The sequence below is a fragment of the Tiliqua scincoides genome, chromosome 4 (genome assembly GCF_035046505.1).
Source record: "Tiliqua scincoides isolate rTilSci1 chromosome 4, rTilSci1.hap2, whole genome shotgun sequence".
Lineage (NCBI taxonomy): Eukaryota > Metazoa > Chordata > Lepidosauria > Squamata > Scincidae > Tiliqua > Tiliqua scincoides.
In genome coordinates, this window is record NC_089824.1 from 30,793,605 (window position 1) to 30,806,986 (window position 13,382).

Below are 13,382 nucleotides of genomic sequence, written 5' to 3' on the forward strand. Positions count from 1 at the left end.
GTACAAATGCTTTTATGCAAATGCCCGAAGTCTCCAAGCAAAGATGGGAGAACTGGAATGTCTGGTGACAAGGGAAAACATTGACATAGTGGGCATAACGGAAACCTGGTGGAATGAGGAAAATCAGTGGGATACCGCAATCCCAGTCTATAAACGCTACAGGAGGGACAGGGAGGGGCATGTTGGGGGTGGAGTGACCATTTACGTTAAGGAAAGGATAGAATCCAGCAGAGATTGAAGGCGGGTCCGACTCCACCTTAGAATCTCTGTGGGTTAAGTTACCAGGCCTGAGCAGTGATGTAATACTGGGGGCGTACTATCATCCTCCAGACCAGAAATCGGATGGGGACCTTGAAATGAGGAAACAGATCAGGGAGGTGACAAGGAGGGACAGGGTTGTAATCATGGGGGACTTCAATTATCCTCAAATAGACTGAGTCAGTTTGTGTTCTGGTCACAAAAAGGAGACTGGATTTCTTGACATGTTAAATGACTTTGCCTTAGAGCAGCTAGTCATGAAGCCCACCAGAGGATAGGTGACTCTGGATTTAATATTGTGCGGTACTCAGGACCTGATTAGAGATGTAAATGTTACTGAGCCATTGGGGAACAGTGATCATGCTGCAATCAGTTTTGACGTGCATGTTGGGGGAAGAATACCGGGCAAAACTCTCACAAAAACCCTTGACTTCCGACGGGTGGACTTCCCTCAAATGAGGAGGCTGGTTAGAAGGAGGTTGAAAGGGAAGGTCAAAAGAGTCCAATCTCTCCAGAGTGCATGGAGGCTGCTTAAAACATCAGTAATAGAGGCCCAGCAGAAGTGTATACTGCAAAGGAAGAAGGGCTCGACTAAGTCCAGGAGAGTGCCCACATGGCTAACCAGCCAAGTTAGAGAGGCCATAAAGAGCAAGGAAGCTTCCTTCTGTAAATGGAAGTCTTGCCCTAATGAGGAGAATAAAAAGGAACATAAACTGTGGCAAAAGAAATGTAAGAAGGTGATACGGGAGGCCAAGCGAGACTGTGAGGAACGCATGGCCAGCAACATTTAGGGAATAATAAAAGCTTCTTCAAATATGTTAGAAGCAGGAAACCCGCCAGAGAAGCGGTTGGCCCTCTGGATGGTGAGGGAGGGAAAGGGGAGATAAAAGGAGACTTAGAAATGGCAGGGAAATTAAATGAGTTCTTTGCATCTGTCTTCACAGCAGAAGACCTTGGGCAGATACCACTGCCCGAACAGCCCCTCCTGACTGAGGAGTTAAGTCAGATAGAGATAGAGGTTGAAAGAGAAGATGTTTCAGACCTCATTGATAAATTAAAGATCAATAAGTCACCGGGCCCTGATGGCATCCACCCAAGAGTTATTAAGGAATTGAAGAATGAAGTTGCTGATCTCTTGACTAAAATATGCAACTTGTCCCTCAAAACGGCCACAGTGCCAGAGGATTGGAGGATAGCAAATGTCATACCAATCTTTAAAAAGGGAAAGAGGGGGAACCTGGGAAACGATAGGTCAGTCAGCCTAACATCTATACTGTTCCAATCCGGATGTCTGTTTTAACTCTGTCATGCTCTTCTACCTGTCTGTTTGAGCTATGTTGCTCTTCTACCTGCATGAGGAGGTAGACGAGCAACCTTTTGCTTATGCTCAGAAGTTGGAAAGTTCCAAGTGAGTGTTAGGGACAAATGAGCTTAGGAGTTTAGCTTTATTGTTTTAGCATTGTGGGGGTATTTATTTTCTAAAATATCTACATGCCTTTCAAAGTAACATGCAACCTTAATTCTATTCTTTAAATAAACCATTCTATTATTACAGGCTTTGTGAGTACAAAGGAACTGATTCATCTAAGCCTGGCATAACCTGTGGGCAGTCTACTTCTACAGTGGAGATGTGATGGTGTCAGCCTCCTATGCCGGCTCTCGAGTATTGTTCCATAAGGCATGTTTGCACCTATTCAAGAGCTGGCAGTACCACTACAATGACGTGCACTGGTCTATTGGTACCGGCTCCAGTCCTCACACTGACCAGATCAGGTAAGTGCTGCATTAGGTGGAGTGGATGGTTGGAGAGGGTAGCAGGAGGGCGGTGTGGAGGCAGGAAGGGGGAATTTCTGGGTGGGGGAGGACATAATGGCACAGGATCAGGCCTGGGAAGAGATGAGATTGGCTGTGGCAGCACACACTGTATCCTAACACCTGCTCCTGGACCTCAGAGTCCTACATGGCCTTCTTGCTGTGCACCAGCTAAATAGCTGGCATGTACCCAAGAAGCCGTATAATGATGGCTAGGGTGTTACACAGGGCAAGGGGAAATATATCCAGTCCACTCCAACCTTACATTGGATACAGCGCAGGCCATGCTGCCTGGCTGTACTGGCCCAGGGTTAAGATTGTGCTTTCAGTCTACTACTGTGAACTGTAGCCCTGAGGCATGAATCTCTGAAGTTTGGGGGAGCTAAGAACTTGCAAGGGCTGGTAAGTTAGCCTGAAGGACTTCAGCTTCCCCTTGGATGGAGGACTGGCTGTTAGAAGGGGTGGCAGCACCTACTAGAGTGCAGTTTGCCCTGGGGATGTGTAGCAGCCTGCAGCTTTTTTGGCAAGCTCACTCTGTGTTTCTTTGACACAACATAAACTAAGCAGGATAGGAGAGGCCATTTAACCTTGCAATAAAAATCAAAGTAGAGCCAGAGTCAGGGAGTAATCTGGAACATCTTGATCACATTAAAGAAGGCATTAAAGATGACAAAGGGATAAAAGCTCTTCTAGTAGATGAGTACCTCCTGTTTAAACAATTCAAGGGAGTTTTTCCTTATGATTAAACAATACAAAACAGAATCACATAATTACAAGGATATTTGAAATAAAGATTATTTCTGGCTTTAAATGCTTCAGAACAGTTGACATTCCAACCCGTTTCTTGGTACCTCAGATTAGCTCCCAGTTCCCCAAGACCATTATCTTAAATCCTCAAGGCCAACAGCAGTCACACATTCCTTGGATAACTCTTACCACCATTCTGGACCATCTGAATGAATGCAATGCCTCACAAGAAGACTGCCAATGCATCAGTTAGTGGCTGCAAAGAGGACATCAACAAATAATTGTTTGGAAATCAAAAGGAATTATTATACTATAAGAAGGCAAAGTTATTAAAAAATGAATCTTGGAACAGGTATGGAAGCAAAGAACCACCATAAGATCTAGTGTCTGGTTGTTGAGTATTGTGTTAAACACTCCTTTGGGAAGTCTTAGTTGATGTGTATTATACTTACTGCTAAACTATTTGGGGCTAGGAAGGACTTTTTGTAAAGTTCAGGTTGTCTAATGTCCCTAGCATTGGTGTACGTGTGACAGCCCAATCCTATTGAGAATTGGGCTGTCACATGCAGCCTTTTGTGACAGCAGAAGCAAGTGTGCTGTCACAAAATAATTGCTGACTGAGGGCAAAGCTCTTCATTGATGACCATTTTGGGAGACACAAAGGTGCAAGGCGGCAGCACACCCAGTCTCTTGTCGGCACTGCCTACACCCGTCAGAACAGGTAAACCACGGCTGGGGAGAGGGTAGAACCGGGATGGGGAACAGGTGAAACTGGGTGGGGAAAGGTGGAATGTGCATGGGGAGGCTGCAAAAGGGGATGGATCCAACAGTGATGGTGCGTGCCAGATCCTATCCCCCTTTTCTGCAGTCTCCCTGCCCCTTTTCGCTCCTTGAACTTGCACCAGAGATTTCCCTAGCGCAGGTAGCAAAAGACCCATTGCAGAGCAGGAAGCTTAGTTGTGCAAGAGGATTTAATCTCCTTTCCTCTCTGAAGTCTCCCAGTCTGCCTCCCCCATGAACTGGGCAGAGGCCCATTTTAAGTGGTGGTTCACTTATACTGACCAGAGGGAGACCAGCTGTCTCTGTTCACCCCATAATGAATACAGAGCACAAAGTCTTTTCCAACTGTGGACTGTTCCACCATGAGCTATCTCCCTTCCATGGGCTGCTACATTGGGTCCGCTCTTCAGCCCCAGCCCAAGAAGTGAGCCATCAAAAAGGGAAGAGTGTGTACATTTTGACTGTTCCAGCTTAAGATACCTTGCCGGTCTTTGGCTGCAGCAGTGGCTCTTCTGCAGAAACTGGAGGCACATTTAAAGACTGAATACTTGGATTTAAAGTAATCTTGTTCCATTATAGTTAATTAGACCAAAGTGGCTAATCCAAATAGATCAGTTCAGCTGAGCTGTGGATTTTTATGCTAAATCACACAAGACTGATCCGGTGATAGTTACAGCATCCTGAGCGCATAATTTTGAGGGGGCGGTTGACTGACAAATTGCTCTGCACCTCCGAAGACTATTTTTGTCCCAGTAGTACAAACTGAACTCTGTTCTGAGTAGAGCGTAATTCAGGGAGACCAAAATTAGTGTTCACAGCTGTGTGCCAACAAGGCTCCAATCGCGCTTGGTACGCTTAATTTGTAATGCAAATGAATGCAAAAATTAATAAAATGTCTAAAGAGGAAAATGTAAACTGTTACTAGAGTTCCCATATGTTGCACCATTATGACTTGATAAGGGTTGAAGAGGAAAAGATGGCAGCATACATAATCACAGGAAATAAAAGCAAGCCCTTGTGATCGCCTTAATGCTGAGTCATAATATTTGTCAGCTTTAACATTTTTATTATCGGTAAAAATTGATACTACGTTTCAGACAGGAAAATGCTTTTATAGTTCAGGATTTGTCTTTTTGCTCCTTGATCACAAAAATGCAACATGAAACTATCCTGACAGGACACGAGAAGGTTCATAGGAAAGTTCAGCTGATGCTGTAGAAAACAGCAGCACTGTAAGATGTCAGCATTCATGCAATTACTAGCATACTCTACTTTCTCTTCTTCAGTTCACTGAAGCAGCTGACCCTACGCAGCCTCCGAAAGAACAACTATATTAAATGGAGCTGTTCATTTGGGCTTAGTGTGTTCCACATAGAGCAAATGGGCCCAGTCTTTGATACATATGCACTGTCACCGGGTATGCAGACAGAAATATATTTCAATGGCAAATGCCATTGGACAAAACCTGAGCTGTGTCTGACATCAGTGTGGATGTCTCATTGATTGCCGAATAGCTCATATCAAGCACAGTGACAGTGGAATATGGCCAAACCTTTGATCAGGGATGATGAGAGGTTAATCCCCCTCAGCTCTGTTCAGAAGTGGCTTGGTATTTCTGAAAATTCTCAGCAAGGACTTGGTAAACCCTTGTCTGTTCTGAGATGTCTCCCAACTTGTTTTGGGTGCATGTATGCTGATAAAACAAAGCGAAGAACCACCTGGAAATGCAACTGCTCCCCCTCCCAAATGAAACATATCCAGAAATATAGTGAAAATCCTCCCCCCCACCCCGTTTTGCCCATTTTTCACTTTTTGGACCTTTCTATCACCTTCAAGGCACAAAGGGGCTGTGTCATCTATATGAAGAAGACATTGTTACTTGGTAACAAACTACTTCTGCTTCTTCTCCAACTAAACAAATACTGAGAGTATTTGAGCCTGCTCATTGAAACATGAAGTTTACTTAGTTTCCAGGAATAAAAAATTCTGAGGCTTATATGATCCCCCACCCCAGGGCACAAATCTGCATATGAAATCTGGTTAACATCCACAAACTATAAAGAGTGAAGTCACCCATACCCCCTTGGTGCATTTGCCCAGCATTCAATGTTTGATGGGGGCCTCCTCGCCTGCCTGGGTAAGAGTGAGTGCAAGGGCCAAGAACCTGGAATAGCATGAGTAAGAAGGGTAAGGAAGACTCTGTTTTATGTACTGCTTGCATTGTAACATCCTTGCCATCCTTCACCACCCCACCCACCCCTTTTCTCCTCTTACTGGAAGTCTTTTTATCCTTGCACTTTTCCCTGCATTGTTTGGGATATTTTGCAATTTTAAAAAAAATCCTCTTGTATTCTTACTGTGTGGTGGTGGTGGTGAGCGGCAAGGCAGCATGTCAAGTGTTTTGCCTCCCTCCCATGCAGTCCTTAGCATGGGCATGGCCAGGGGCCAATCTTTCTAGAGCTGATCTGGCAGAGTACAAAGCCTCAGAGTAATGGCAGGATGGGCATTTGTCTCACCCTGGTGCTCCTCGAGCCAAACTGGTTGAATTGCCTCCTTGAACATCAGATCATGACCTCCCTCAGCTCCCAGGTCTGGAATCAGCTCATCACAGCTCTGGGCTTTTACTTACCTAGCTGGCATCATTGGGCCCCATAAAACGCCCCACTCATGGGCCCCTCCCATCCTGGGCTGTCATGGCTATAGCTCAGCCACGTTGCCTGTGCGCAAAAGGCATGTTGTTTGGTCTCCCAGGATCAGCGGAAGTCTGGGCCTAGGCACTGTGTTACCAGTCTGATTCAATTCACTCAGGAGGAAGCAGGTGACCATGAGTTCCAGGCCATTCACATTCCACTATTGTCTAATTTTAAGGGGACTCCTAGATTTTGGGACTCCCTGATAATCTGAGAAGGAGGTTTTCCCAAGATACTCTCCTTTTGTTTGGACCATCCAGCTTCGGAGAGTGGCAGCAAGAACTATTTTTTTCCAGATCAGTTCCAGTTTGCCCAGTTTAAAAAGTGAAGCAAGGCGATAGATGTCAATTGCTAATTACTGAGCACTGCATCCATATTGCCTTCCATTTAGCCTTACAGGAAATAAGAGAAGATTTTAGATCTGGACACAGGAAAACAACCACATAAAACTTTGTCAAGAAATAATGAAGAGAATTGACCAAGACAGAGGGCAAATTCAAACAAAAGGCTGCTTGACTGATGGTTCTAGTGACATAGTTCAAAGCAGTCAATGAGAGTTTCAGTGACAGTCAACATTAAAGAACTTTTGTACATGGGTCTACATGACAGCTGACTTTGTAATTCATGTGGTTTCATAGCAATCGATGAGTCTTTTGAGAGCAAAGAGTTTAACATTAAATTTTTTCACATGGCTTAAGGTATCTATCTATTGACTGTACATGCTTTGAATCTTATTCTGCATTCTGAGTCAGGGGGGTATGTTTAGGGGACATGGTGCTCAATTCAGATCACTTCCAAGAATTATGAGTGGGATAAATTTTTATTTTAACTTTTATTCAGCTGAAGCCCTTTTCAGACAATAACCACCTCATGTTCACTAAACACATGGACGCTGATGCATGACTGTGGACCCAATCAATCTATGGAATTAGGAATTAGGGGAATTCTAATTTCTGAAAGAACAGCAAATTGTCTTGTGGCACCTGTTTCAATATTCAAAACTAATGCTACAGTACTAAACAAAGTTTCCTGGAAGTAAGCCCCACTGGAATACAATAGGACTTATAGCTAAGTAGACATGCATAGGATTTCATTGTTACTCAAGAATTTTTACAAGATGCAAAATGTCCCCAGAACTCCAAAAAAGCATACAGCATAACCTCTCAGAAACATTTTTATATTCAATCAAATTACCAGCTCTTCAAGCAGAAAACAATGATAGTGGAAGTCTCTGCAAACTAACAGACATCAGGATTCATTTGATGTCAATAGACGAGAGAGTCTCGCAATTATCCTTGGTAGTCTATTAAATTAATTTATTATGCCTCAATCTACAATCTCCTAATAAAATGACATGCTGCGATCCCAGATGTTAACATTTGGATTGATGGGAGATGATAGCCTGCTTAATCCTTCTGTATCATAGTTCCCCAGCAGTTTGGAAATCACATCAAGCAAATGCTTGCTGTGGCTGGAAGCTACATCTGATTTATATACTAACAAAATTGCTTCAGGAAGACGAAATCTCTATGCCAGTGGCTTTATTTTTTAAAATAAACTTGTCATAGGTTGATGAAAGCAACATCTACTCATTATCCACTTACATGCTACAGCACTTATAACCACAACATGCATAACCCTGTACCTTGACATTAGCCCTGGAGAATTCCCTGAGAGAGGAGGAATGACCTTTGTTTTAATTTTGCCCCATCAATGCATACAGATGAGCTTCAAATTAAAATGAGTGCCAATAATTCAAATCTATTTTACAATAATTTGAACATGACTCATGGCAACATTTTCACTTGGCATTCTCTGCGTTCCCCAATTCCTATTTCACATAGATTAGCAATGAGAACTGATCCAAGGAAATTGAAAATTCAGTCTGTAGCATAGCTAGAGGACGGCAAAACGGTAAGTACTGCAGGTGCCGTAATGCACCATGTAAGCGGCCACTCCCACTCACCAACAGAGCCATTTCAGGCAGCAATGGCAATGTGCAGGGGCTCATTAAATCACACGACGTCTCCTACACATTGCTGTCACTGCCTGGGATGGCTTAATGGTGAGTGGCGCATTGTGGCATCTGTAGTACTTACCATTCCCTCCCAGTTACACTACTTCTGTACTGCAACACAATGCAGATGCACCAAAAAGGAGCGTATTGTATCCAGCTGGGGGGACAGATCAGGAGGCTTTGGAAAGGAAAGGGGAATCATTTCTCCTTACCCCACTTATGCTCTGCAAATAGTCCTTTTAGAGCTGCACCAGCTCCTGGATCCCACTGAAAGGGGAAGGAGGCTGCGAAAAGAGATATCTGGTGCATGCCATCACCGCCGGATCCACCCCCACCCCCACCCACAGCCTCCCCTTCCCCCCTTTCTTTGCAGTTTCATCCCCTCCCTGCCCCTTCCCCAGCTCTGCAGCTGCCTTACCTATGGCAGGGTCCATCAGTGGATGGAGAGCACCGCTGCCTGTTGTGTCAGTGCTCCTAAAATGGCCACCAACTGAGTGCTCCGGGTGCTGTCGGCAGCCATTTTGTAACAGCAGATCTCTATTGCAAGCACTTCCATGCAACAGCCCAATTCTATATAGGCTTGGGTTGTTTGGCTGTAAACCTACAAAGACTTTCCGGGGAGCAATCCCCATTGAACACAATAGTAGATATGTAGATATGTCGTTACTTTGGAAATAGAAATCTGCATGGAACTCTCTGATGAGATAGAACAGTGTTTCCCAATTTTTCTCTTCTGCTGTACCACTTCACACAGTCCACCTTTTCAAAGTACCACCAAAAAAAAAATGTCATCACCAGTTCTGGGTTGGGAGGCCAGATACAATGCAACAAACACCAGTAAGAGGCTTGGAGTAGAAGGGAGGGCTTTTTCAAGGATGGAAAAGTATGTTTTGGAGCCTCCTACCAGTGTTTGTTGTGTCAAGCTCCTGATCTCACTGCTGGGTGACAGGTGTCCAGGGATTCAGCGAGTACCACCAGACACCACCTCTGGTGTCTGATGGTACACTGGTGGTATCTGTACCACTGGTTGAAAAACACTAAGATAGAATGTAATATTAAACGTGCAAGTTAAATGTAAGCAATTCCCAATTATTTCAGGGGAGGGGTTACAAACATTCAAATGGGTTTTGCAGACTGAGTCAAAAACCTGAATGAGTGTTTAATTTCAATACATGTTCCAAATGAAAATAATTATTCTAAATGGAAAATGTAGACTGCGAAGAACTGAGAGCACAACTACTCTGTATCTTCAGAACGTGTGTTTGCTACAGCTGTGTCAGTCTTTGTTGCACTTATATGTGCATATAATTTTCATAATTAATGATCTCAGTTTTGTCTACATGTAGTGTATAGTTAACACCTACCGTATGATACATGGTTGGCAACCTTCAGTCTCGAAAGACTATGGTATAAGCCTACAGCACCCAGTATTCCCAGGCGGTCTCGCATCCAAGTACTAACCAGGCCTGACCCTGCTTAGCTTCCGAGATCAGACGAGATCAGGCATGTGCAGGGTACATGTTCATCTGAAATTAACTGCTCTCTCCACCTCATTGTTTTGAGCATAATAATAATAATAATAATAATAATAATAATAATAACAACAACAGGTATTTATATACCGCCTTTCTTGGTCTTTATTCAAGACTTTATTCAAGGCGGTTTACATAGGCAGGCTTTATTTAAATCCCTTATTAAATAGGGATTTTTACAATTTGAAAGAAGGTTCTTTCTTTCAAGAACCACTACATTCAGGTGTTTCATTCCGATCTGGCTTCACATTCTGGCCTCCATCCTCCCACGCTCAGAGCAGATGGAATAGCTTGGCTTCAGCTTGTCAGCTGCTTCAAGGTCGCACGGTGCCAGTGGCCTCGAACAGGCGACCTTGTGGATGTTATCTTCAGGCAGACGGAGGCTCTACCCTCTAGACCAGACCTCCTGCATGCAGGTGAAACTCCTTCTTTCCATAGCACTATTCCATGTACAAAATGAGCCTCGGTTTGCTCATCATTTTTTTTTTTACTATCTTCCTGTGAACTAGGTTAAGATGAGAAGAATCAACAAACCCAAGACTACACAATAAGCTTCCTAGCTATCCTAGGATGTCGATCTGAGTCTCTACTATCCAGGCCCAGCACAGTAGCCACTAAAACTACACAGCTGACCAGTGCAATCAGCTCTCCAATTGACCTATATTGAAGATATCCCTACAGCTTCAGCAAGAAGAGTCAAAATCCTTGTGTTACTCATGGCCCAATCCTAACCCCTTCTACTTGCATCAATGCTACCATACCATAGAGGCACTCACTACATCCTAAGGTTGGAAGGGTGACCAGGAGGCCTCCAGGTAAGCCTTCTGTTGCCCTATGAGTACTTGGATCTGTGCCAGCTTTTTTGCCAGTGCAAGTCTGAGTGGGCCCAAGGGAACATGGCAAAGCCAGGTGGGAACACAGCATATTGATTGTGCCTTTATTCCGATAACCTACCCCTACCCCTGACATGCCTCCTGCAACCCCAATCCCCACCCTGATCTTCCCTCAACCCTGTTACGCCTCCCCACCACCACCCATGTCAGCACCAGGGAAGCCAGAAACATTGAAGCCAATAGAAAACTAGCTTTGAAACCTGTAAAATAAATGTATGGGAATGAAACAGTATATAAATAGTCCATTATCTTAAAAAATGACTTACAAAATACAGGAACTGAAAAGAACAGCCTCAAAATCTGTACTGACCCTTAAGCAAGACTAATCCCTGCAAAAAAACAAAACAAAAAGAAACAAAAAAAAAAGAGTTGCCACTTAGAACAAAAGTAATGGCTATCTAATACCATGCCGCTGTATTTCTCTGCAGACTGTTTGATGTCTAGTCAACTGTCATGAATCAGATAATTTCACCAAAGAAGCTACAGCATATATGACTGTAAGTATGACTACATTTTATGTGATATGTAACTTTCCACCTACTGATAAACTCAACTGGCAACTCAACTGAAATGTGTTGAAGGCAGCACTCAGTTGATGTTAACACTATTTCATTGAGTTATATCCTTAGAAAGAGGTTATTTATTTTCTGCCCTCTGTTATGTTAAATAAGTGTTAATAAATAGCTGTATGTTGCCTGAAGTTCTGCAGTTGACACTTGTGAATCACTGGAAGCCCATACTAATGGTCGAGTGAAGCCATCAATTTTTTCTGATAGAATCACCAAAGTCAGCAAGTTTCTGATAAGACAGAAGTTATTTTCTCAGTCTCATAGGAACAAATGTCACCCCATGGTACTTCCTCATTGATAGGTTCCACTAGTATGCTATCTCTTACATTTTGTGGAAGTGAGAACCATTATTCCAGTTTATTTGTTCTTTACGCACCATTGCATTCTCCTGTCTTAACCAGAGGGAACAATCTGAATCAAAATTCATGTGCTGCATCTATCATCTGGGCTCAAAACCCAACGTGTGCACACAGCCAGCAATTTCTATGAAATTTCCGTCACTCGTAGTGCTGAAGAGGCAAACTATTTTTTAGGTTTACGTACGAAAACTCAGCAATAGCGGGTGTCCTCTTCAGTATGCAGTGGAAACCACAAAGAAATATCTGATTCTTCGTCATTTTTCCCTATTATTTTCATCATGAACCTGAAAGTAAACTACAGTTTAAGCATTACTGATGTACTGCTCCTTTATGTATACATAAAGGTACATGGTTGCTTCCACCATCAGATGAATCCAAAAACATAAAATAAATTCACTCACATAGGTCAGCTTTACAAAATATATGCACAGTGCCTCCCCTTGGGAAGTGGTAGCAACAACCACATTGCTGTAAGTACAATTTACTGGTACAATTCTCCATACTTACATTGAGTGTGGAGATTTAGGAATATTGTTGCCTGACCAGTCTTTTTATGCAGGAAACAAGCTTGTATACATGTATATGTGGTACTGCATGCCTGCTAGGAATGCACAGCCCAAGCCAGTGGCATGATGAAGGACTGATGGTAAAAGGCCTCAGATCCACAGGTCAAGAGAAGCACAGAAGGTCATGAACACAATATGCTTTTCCTACCATTGCTCCTCTGCAGCTGGTATTATAAGGCATACTGTTCTAAACCTGGAGGTGGTATATTACCATCATGACTAGTAGCTGTTGATGAACTTTTCCGCCATGGATTTCTCTAATCTGATTTTAAAGCCATGTAACAGCCCGATCCTCAAGTGCAGCAGCACCAAAATGGCTACTGCTGCATCCAGTGGCAGAGCCAAGGTCACTGGAGGTCTCCTCAGGGAAAGGGGACTTCCATCTCCTTTCGCCAGGGAAAGCCCCAAGCCCCACAACAGGACTTCTCAAGACTGTGCTGACTATTTTGCCAGTACAGACTTGAGAGACTTTGTGTCAGGCTTTCTAGCCTGACATGGATTTCAGGATCTGAGGGAGCAGAGCTCCATCAGTCCCACAAACCAGTTCCTCCCACCCTCCTCCCACCCCATTCCGTCCACTCCCCACCTCACCCCACCCCCAACTACTCACTGTCTGCCGGTGCTGCTGGGGCACCGACTGGCTGTCCACATAGTGCTAGGCTCAGTGCTAGTGGCCCCTCCTCTCTGGGTGCCACAGACATACCTTTCTGCACGTTTGTGACACCCAGCGCCGGTGCTGAGAGTGTTTAGGATTGAGCCCTAAATTCATCACCATTGCCACATCATGTGGGAAAAAGTATAGCTTCTTGCTGTCCTCTGTTGGAATTGAAACCCTGAGAAACAGCGGACCTTGAGCATGCCGTTGTGCCCTTAGCAGATGGTCAAGCAGCAGCTCTTGTTCTAGTGAAATTACGTGTACTGGTGAAGATGAATCAGAGGCACATAGGCCTGATCAAGTCAGCTCCCTGTCATCTGTCATTGTAAAGTTCTATTATCAATGTAGACCTGCCAGCCCACCAATGTATGTATGATGTTATGTGGAAAGTTCTCATACATTCATAAATAAGTCTACACAAAATGCCTGGTCACCCCATTTGGAGGAAGAATGATTATATCAGACACATATATACAGATGCAGGCATGTACACTTGCGTTACAA